The sequence below is a fragment of the Orycteropus afer genome, unplaced genomic scaffold, assembly GCF_000298275.1.
Source record: "Orycteropus afer afer isolate SDZICR_OR568_19922 unplaced genomic scaffold, OryAfe1.0 scaffold00063, whole genome shotgun sequence".
Classification (NCBI taxonomy): domain Eukaryota; kingdom Metazoa; phylum Chordata; class Mammalia; order Tubulidentata; family Orycteropodidae; genus Orycteropus; species Orycteropus afer.
Window position 1 is genome coordinate 7800489 of NW_006921650.1, and position 9541 is coordinate 7810029.

Here is a 9541-nt window from a genome sequence, read left to right on the forward strand (position 1 = left end):
AAAAAAAAAAAGGCTTCAGAATCTACATTGTAATTTTGCTAGCTCTTTCTCTCTACAATTGAGTCAAAAACACAAACAACCCATTGAGTCCCACCCACTGCCAACCCATAGTGATCCTGTAGGACAGAGTAAAACTGCCCCATAAGGTTTCCAAGGCTTTAAATCATTATGGAAGCAGACTCCCTCATCTTTCTCACATGGAGCCACTGCTGAGTTTGAACCTTTCGGTTAGCAGCCAAATGCCTTAACCACAGCACCAGCAGAGCTATAAGAACCCAATAGGGTTTTCTAAATTAATACTGTAATGGAAAATGCAAACCAATATTGGTTACTTTTTTTAAAAAATTAATATCTATTTTTCTTTTATTAGAAAGAAAAAAAGGAAGTTGCTGTCAAGTGGATTCTGACTCCTGGCACCCTCCCACGTGGCAGAGTAGAACTGTGCTCCATGGGGTTTTCAGCGACTGGTTTTATTAGAAGTAGATCTCTAGGCCTTTCTTCCAAGGTGCCTCTGAGTGGATTTTAACCTCCAACCTTTTAGTTAGCAGCGGTACACATTAATCATTTGCATCCCCCTGAGATGCCTTAGCTTTTAATTTTCTTCAATTGTGCTTTGGGTGCAAATTTACAAAGCAAATTTGATTTACATTCAACAGTTCACGCACATTTGATATTATACCCCAATTACCATCCTCAACCATAAAAATCTCTCCTCCCCTCCCTGTGACTACCCCCTCCCTGTGCGCTTCTTAACCATGCACTTCTGTCTAGCTTTCCCTCTATGTGAATGCTGCCCCTCTGGTGTCTCATGGCTGATTGATCTAATGGGTGCATCTCCCTAGAGTAGGTGGGTACATAGCCCTGGGATAGGTGTTCTGCATGTAGGTCTTTCTACTGTTGGCATGAGAGCCAATCCATGGGAATGAGTCCTTTTCTAGGCCTGAAGGGTAACCTGGGGCCATAGTCTCAGGGGTTCCACCAGAGTCTATTCGACACAAATTATGGTCATTTTTGTGTTTTTGAATTTTGTTCCACATTTTTCCACCCACTCTATCCAGGATCTCCAGTTTTGATCCCTTTCCGAGTAGTTGGCACTGGTAGCTGGGAACTATCTACTTCTTCTGGTCTCAGGATTATGAAGGCTGAGGTCTTCGTGGTCCATCTTATCCTTGGACTAATTGTTTCTAGATGACCTTGATTTTCTTCACTCTTCTTTGCTCCAGAGGAAAGGAGACCAATAGTTGCATCTCAGACGGGTACTCAAAAACTTTTAAGACTCCAGTCACTACTCACCAGAATAAGTTGTAACACACTTGTCTATGTATTTATCCATAGCCTGGTGTTGCTAGTGGCAATGTAGAATTGTGCATGTGCTGGTATTTGCCTCTGTTGTCTCTATTTTACATACACGTTTCAGTGTTCTTCCTTTCTCCCATGTCATCATGCTGGCCACAGACTCTTTCCATACTGTCCCTCCCCTCACCCATATCAACATGTGACCCCTAATTAATCCAATCCAACATTTTCCCTCTTCTTCCCTCCTTGTCCCAGTAACCAACAAAGTGAATTTCCTTCCCTGAGTAAACCTTTCCTTGACCTTTTACAATAATGGGCTCATACAATATTTGTCCTTTTATAATTGACTTATTTCACTCAGCATAATGTCCTCCAAATTCATCCACATTGTGAGATGATTCATGTATTCTTCAGTATTCTTTAATGTTGTATAGTATTCCATAGTGTGCATGTACCATAGCTTGGTTATCCATTCATCTGTTGATGGGCATTTAGGTTGTTTCCATCTCTTTGCTATAGTAAATTGTGCTGTGATGAACATGAGTATGCATATGTCTGTTTGTGTCCTGTCCCTCACTCCTTAGGATATATTCCTAGTAATGGAATAGCTGGATCAAATTATTTTCTATTTTCAGTCTTTTAAGGAAACACTATTCCATTTTCCACAATGGTTGTGCTATTTTGCAGTCCCACCAGCGATGCATGAGAGTTCCAATCTCTCCTCAATCTTGCCAGCATTTGTTATTTTCTGTCTTGTTGAATTTTGCCATTATTGCTGGAGTGAGATGATATCTTGTTTTGATTTGCATTTCTCTAATGGCTAATAATCATGAGCATTTCCTCATGTGTCATGGTTAAGTTTGTGGGTCAACTTGGCTGGGCCTGGTTGAGTCGCTGGGCAGCTGAATGTAGTTATTCCCCATGATGAGATTGGTAATTAACTCCATGGTGGAATCTATTGGAGCAGCTGAGTAGCTGCTTTGGGTATATGGTCTGCTTCCCATATATAAGAAACAGCTTTGGGAATAGTCTCTAGTTCATGGCACACTTGAAACTTATAGCCGTGTCATTGTTCAGCAGCTTGCCATGCTCTGCTGACCTTGGGACTTTGAATGGACTTGAATTAATGGCCTGCCATGTGATTTGGTAACATTGGGACTGTGCCTTTTTAGTTGTCAACCTTGGGTTTGGCAGCCTCAGAAGCCAACAACTGTCTGAGTGAAGAAAAGCCTCTAGCTCCAGTGGGCCAGGAGCAGGAGGCAGAGCTGAAGCCCAAGGCTGAGGGGCTTTCACCCAGCTCCTAGAGCCTGGCACTTTGAACTCGGACTTAAAGCCTCCAAACTGTAAGAATAAACTCCTGTTTGATAAAGCCATCCTATCGATAGTATATTCTTGTCAGAGCGACACTAGGTAACCAGCACATCATGTATTTGCTGGCTGCCAGTATATCTTCTTTAGTGAAGTTTCTGTTCATGTCCTTTGCCCATTTTTGAATTGGGTTGTCTTTTTGGTGTTGAAGTTTTCTATAAATTTTGGAGATCAGTCCCTTGTCAGATATGTCATAGCCAAATATATTTTCCCAATCTGTAGGTTGTCTTTTTACCCTTTGGGGAAGTCTTTTCAATGCACATAAGAATTTAATTTTCAAAAGGTCCCAGTCATCTAGCTTCTCTTTTGCTGTCTGTGCATTCTGGGTTACACTTGATGGTCTATTTATGCCTCAGACTAGGGCCCCTACATTTGTCCCTATCTTATCTTTGATGAGTTTATAATTTCGGGTATGACACTTAAGTCTTTGATCCAACTTGCGTTCATTTTTGTGTATGGGGTGAGGTACGGGTCTTCTTTCATTTTTCTGCAGGTGGATATCCAATGTTGCCAGCACCATTTGTTAAAAAAAATATGCCTTAGCTTTTATACCAACCTGAAAAGAAGCAACTTGAAGAGGTCTGTTCACTTGGATTTCCGTTGTGATTTGCCTCTCCTACTTCTGCCACATTAATCTTCCCCCTCCTTTCCACTCCCTTTCACTGGCCTTTCATGATTTCCTCCCTCTTTTACACCCAAATGCAGAAGTGAAGTGTGAAAAGCTGTTTAAGTGCATTTAACTTACAGAGAAAGGAAACTATCTGACTTTATATATATATATATATATATATATATATATATACATCATGATATTAAAGTAATTCATCTAAGTTTGCCCTAATGACAGTAAATCTCTCATGCTGACAAGCTGTGGTCAATTATCCTTTCTACAGGCTTTTAAATCCAAAGAACTAGGAAGTGTGTCAGTGTTGGAAACTTGTGGTTTGCTTGTTCAAACTAAACAGCCGACCAACTTGAGCAGCTCCTTAAATGGTGCACCATCATGCTCCCAGCCCCCAAACAGCCATCCCAGGGACCTGTAAGTGCTGGGACACTTCCACTGGAACTTACATGTATGGAGGACGCTGTTTAAATAAAGTGGTGTGGTATTTATCCCTATAATGAGTAGTTTAGCAGCAACAATTAGGAAGGAAATTCTACAAGCCTGAACTCCAGTTACTTATTACTGCCACTGAAAGTCAATTAAAGTATCTAAGTAATTACGGGGATTGGGATCATCTGTCATCTGATAAAATCATATTAGAGAGAAGAGGCCCTTGATTTGTTTTGAAAGTGTGTGATCTAGTCTCCATTATGTTGGTTAATTTTTGGACAAGGGAGCATGAGAGGGGGCTTGCCCCCCACATCTGCAGATCTGTGCACCTGGGAAAGGAACAGAAATGTAAGCTGAATATCTGTGCAAACTCAGCAACTGTATAAAGAGCAAGAGTTAGCCAAGAAGTACATGCAAAGGCGCCTACTTGGCAAGACCAGTCACGCAAAAGACAGCTCTTCAACTTTAGGTTCGATGGTGGCTCCTTGTTGCCTAGTAGATGAAGTCCAAAGTCCTTTGTTGGCTTAAAGGTCAACCTGCTCCCCTACTACTCCTCTGTATCTTATCTCAGTCAACTCACTGTCTCACACATATTATCATGATTTAAACCACTTCTGTGCTTTCTCTCAGCCTGTTGCTTAAATTCCCTCCCCTCTCTTCTGCCTATCCACCCCCTCTTTACCCTTTGAAGCTCAGCTCTGGTCCTAACTCCTCTTGGATGCCAAATACTATGCCAGACATCTCTTCTATGAACTGGCTATGGAATTGGGAGTTTATCATTCAAAGATTCTCAGACTGTGAACACCTTGCAGGGCTATGCCTTCAGTCAGCTTCCTACCTTGCATATGAGTTACATTTATATCTCCAAAGTGGTAACTTTCTGATTCTTGGTTTCCATTGATGTAGTTTAGTCTCCTATTTTTGGTGCCTTGTCTTAAGCAGGCCTAGCAGGCATTCCTTCATTTGTTCACTCCTTCATTTATTCGCATTTATATACGCATGTTCTGAGTGGCTATTTAGTGCACACAGGGTACCAGAACCATTGCTTCTAAGTCCAAATCCAGTGCTTCCTCTCTTTTCATGTTGTCTCAATGGGAAACTGCATTTCCTCACACCCTGAACAAATCAAGGAGTTTCTTAACGCTCGTAATTTCTTCTTCAACAAACACAAGGAAATCGTTATAAAAGAACATATAAGTGTAGGAAAATAGAGCTTTCTTCCCTACAATTCCACATAGTTCTCCTCAGAGCTTTCTCAGAACAAACCAGAAGACAGAGGAAAATATTTTCCAATGATCTTCCAAATGATTCCAGGGGTTAGAGAAGGTTCAGGTTTGGTTCAAGGGATGGACAAAACTTGGGTCAGCCAGCTATGTTAGAGTCAGCCAGAACTTGGGGTCAGCTGGCTATGTTTGAGTTGAACCAAGAACACTTGCTGTTCACATCCCAAGATAGATCACAGGATTTTAACTTTCTTTCTTGCAGCCTCTTTGTATTTTAAATGTTCACTTCAGCTTGGAGTGAGATTTCCCAGAGGTTCAATTTTCTCACTCTCCCCTCTCATGGCTTATCCTTTGGCATCTCCTGTTATGCACCTGTGATGTTTAGACTTCATATCTCCACTACTATTTGGCTTCAGCATGCTGTTTGTGTAGAAAAATTAAGATACTGTGTGTGTCCAAAGACTCTAATCAAGAAGAAACAAGAAACCTGACCAATGAGAAGATCCCCAAAATGTTTTTTTATTAAAGCTTCTTACCATTTCTGCAGGAATATTGTTCAAAAAAAAAAAAAAAAAAGCAGTAAAATAGGATCTTCTCAGGCAACAAACATAAAGGTAAGAATGACAAGTTCAACAATATCAGATCATATCAAAGGACTGCTTGGAAGCTTTCAATGGCTCAACCTTTCTTACAGTACTCAGCACACTGCACTGAAACTATTGTTCCTGTCTTGGACCACCCACACCACCATCAATTGCAGCATAAATTCCATTAGGCCAAGACTTTGAATCTCTGCCTGGTGGCTAGCAGGGTTCCTGGGACAAAAAGGTCCTCAGTAAATAGTTGTACAATGAATATTTGGTCAATATTTGTTTATATTTTGTTGGCTTCAAAATACTAAGGAAAATAGTTCACACCTTCGAAAAATTCCAGCCCTAGTCCTGTGATTCTCAAACCTGAGTGATCATCAGAATTGCTCATGAACTTTAAAAGTACAGATTTCCAGGCCTCACCTTAAGAAATTCTAATACAGTAGATCTGATAAGGATCCAGAATCTATATTTGTAATAAACTCCCCAGACGACTCTAATGATCAGCCAAATTTGGGGATCATTGGTCTAGTGAGTAATAACAAAGCCTTATGTTTTTATATTTCTTTTCATTTGTGTAAGTGTTTTCATATCCATTATGTCACTTGAGTCTTACTCTCAGAGGTAGATAATGTACTCTGCAGTTCACAAGTGAGGATGCCAAGCCCAGAGCGTTAACAAAGTTGGTGAAGGTCAAAGTCTGGATTTAACCCATGCCTTTGGATAAGCTAATTTCACAATCCCCAGGTGATTCTTATCAATCTCCAAGTTAAAATGTAGATTCTGATTCAGTATATTTGGAGTGGAAACACAAATTCTCAGCAGGTCGAACCAGAATCAATCCATTTGAAGACCTGATTTAAACCGGGATTTTCATCCCCAAGCTCAACAGTGTTTCTTCTATGTCACCAACACTCTCTTGAGAGTGGTGACCAGGTTAGCTCTGTGAGACAAAGAGCAACAAATCATTAGTCACCATTATGTGAACAGAAGGAGCTCTGGTAGTGTAATACCTAAGGCACTTGACTGCTAACCAGTAGTTAGCAGTAGTTAGGCTGACAGTTCAAACCCACTAACCACTCTTCAGAAAGAAGGTTAGGCAATCTGCTTCCATAGAGATACTGCCTCGGAAACCCAAGAAGGGGTCACTATGAGTTGGGTCCGACCTAGCACATAACAACAACAACATGTGAACAGACAGTATGTTTGGGTCCCCTTCCTCTGTTCTTTGGGAGAGACAAAGTAAGAAGTAAACAATGCCTCCCTCCCTCACCCACTTCCAAGGATGACCCTGGGGGAAAGAACAACTATAGGAATAGGCTCTCTCAGTGGTGGTGATTAATGAAGATTATTTCCGTGTAGCGTGTTGTCTCAATTTCCTCATGCTGCTGTGACAGAAACACGACAGATGGGTGGCTTTAAAGAACAGAAATTTATTTTCTCACATTTTAGGAGGCTAGAAGCCCTAATTTAGGGCACTGGCTCTAGAAGACTTTCTCTATCCACTTGGCGGGGGGGGGGGGAATCTTGGTCTTAGCTTCTCTTGCATTCTTCTTGGACTTTCTTGGAGATCTCCGCCTGGCATCTATCTTTCACCCATTCATGCTTTTCTTGGTGTCTAATCTGCTCTTTTTACATCTCAAAAGTGGTTAGCTTTAAAATACACCCTACATTGATATGGCCTTATTAATATAACAACAACAACAAAAAAAACACTATTACCAAGTAGGATTATATCCACAGCTATGTTGTTGTTGTTATGTGCCATAGAGTTGGACCCAACTCATAGCGACCCCTCCTTGGGTTTCCAAGGCAGTATCACTACGGAAGTGCCCCATCTTCCTTCCGAGGAGTGGCTGGTGGGTTTGAACCACCAGCCTTCTGGTTACCTGTCAAGTGCCTTAGGCATTACGCTACCAGGGATTAAGATTTCAACACATATTTTTGGGGGACATAATTGCTATGAGTCGAGTCTGACTTGATGGCACATAACAACAACAACAATTCAATTTATAACATATCTTACATGGAAAATAAATCAACTGGCAAAGTCGATCATAAGTGGAATAAACTTGGGTCATATGCCACATGGTTCCTTGGTAGCAACCACAAAGTGAGCTAGATAACAAACCAAATTCCTGAATTCCATCTTCTTGCTTCTTTCTGATTGTTACCTAGCCTACTTTGCTTCACTCTACTATCTGTGGTATGGTTGAGATAACTCATTAAAGGATTTATGCCACTATTATCATGTAATCCAATACAACATTAACAGTGCATTTGACAGTACTCAGATGAAAATTCCAGCTGCCTTTCTGGATTAATAACTCAGCAAGTTTCATTTTGCATTAACAAGCTGTAAGAGATCAGGGTCAGCAAAAGGCATCTTCATTTTCTATGCCGGGATAGGATCTGAAACTTATCCCTGCCACATCCTGACAGGAAAAAGCCAGGGGTTCAATAGTGTAGACTCTGAGCTAGCACATCATTCAAGGACACACTCACTTTAGGCTGTGTCTGAAACACAGAAGTGTGGCTCAGTGACTAGTGGCATCACTAAGGGGTTATGTGGGTGCAGACCACACACCAGGTGGCATTGTCAGAGGAGGTGACACCAAAATGACTGTTTATAAAATTTTTGTGCAGTGTTTTGGCAGAAATTTGTTGTTTTTTATAAAAATATACCCACAGTTAATTATAACAACAAAAATATTTTTGTAAGCCCAGTTTACATCTGTCAGTATACCTACAAGGCTAAAACTCTATGCTAGTTTACTTTTTGAACCTTCTAATGTGCTCTGGTCAGAGCTGTCATTATTACCCAATGACAATACCTCAAATCACATGGTTTCCTCTGCAGGTGCTACAAGCATGCACTGTTGTTTGTGTTGCTGTTGGTGCTTTTATAGTCACTGACTTTGTCAAAATTTCTGGTGTTTTAGCTACAATATTTTGACAATTAGTACTTGTGAACCTACATCAATACAGAAATAATTAAAAGGAGGAGAAAAATTTAAAAAGGCTTCTGCTCAGTTACTAATAATGTTTTAACTAATTATGTTGTAATTCAATGTAGAAAGATTTTATGAAACTTTGGAAGTAGATTGCCCAACCTTCCTTCCGAGGAGTCGCTGGTGGGTTTGAACCTCCAGTCTTCTGGTTAGCAGTCAAATACCTTAGGCACTATGCCACCAGAGCTCCCATTTTGTTGTTAGCATTCATATAATCTAAGCAATATTTTATTTAAACAATTTACAGCTATATTTACCACATATTATTCTATGATTAAAAATGATAATAAACATTACTGAGAATTCTGTTTGGGAGGTGGTCTGTAGGGTGAGGGATGACACCTTGCGTTGGTATCACACTGCATGATACCAACCTTAGTGATGTCACTATCAATGACAGATGCAGAGAACTCATCTTGGCACAGAAGAAGAGAGATTAAGTCACTAGAAAAATAAGCAGAAAGAAATGAAAGCTTTTACTCTTGAACAGCTTTGAAATTCAGCTTGGGAGTGTTTCTAAGAGGAGGAGTATCTCATCTAAATGTAGTGAGTATTTGGCTAGGTTTTTGTGTTTGTTTTTTCTTCCTGTCAAAGACAACTTTCTTCTAGCTGGTATTATCAAAGGTAGGAAGGCAAGGTAGAGGGAAAAGAAAAGGACTGACAAATATGCCTAATCCCTGATCAGAGCAGAGCTATTCAAGAAAATATCACTGCTAGCCGTCATTTCATTATATTCACAATTGGAAATTAATAATTCTGAAAGGTTAGTGTTCTGAAGAGGGTGACATTCTGTGAAGACTCCTCCTTTACTATCTCCTGGGTTGGTATTTCTGGCCAAAGCATACCAAAATCAGATTTCACTGAGCCCACTGAATTATACACATACATACATAAATCTAGAACACCTTTTAAGTAATCACTATGAGAGAGTACCTGCTTGATGAGAAGGCCCCCCTCTTATAAAATGAGCTTCACAGCTAATAACACATTAGTTTTAAT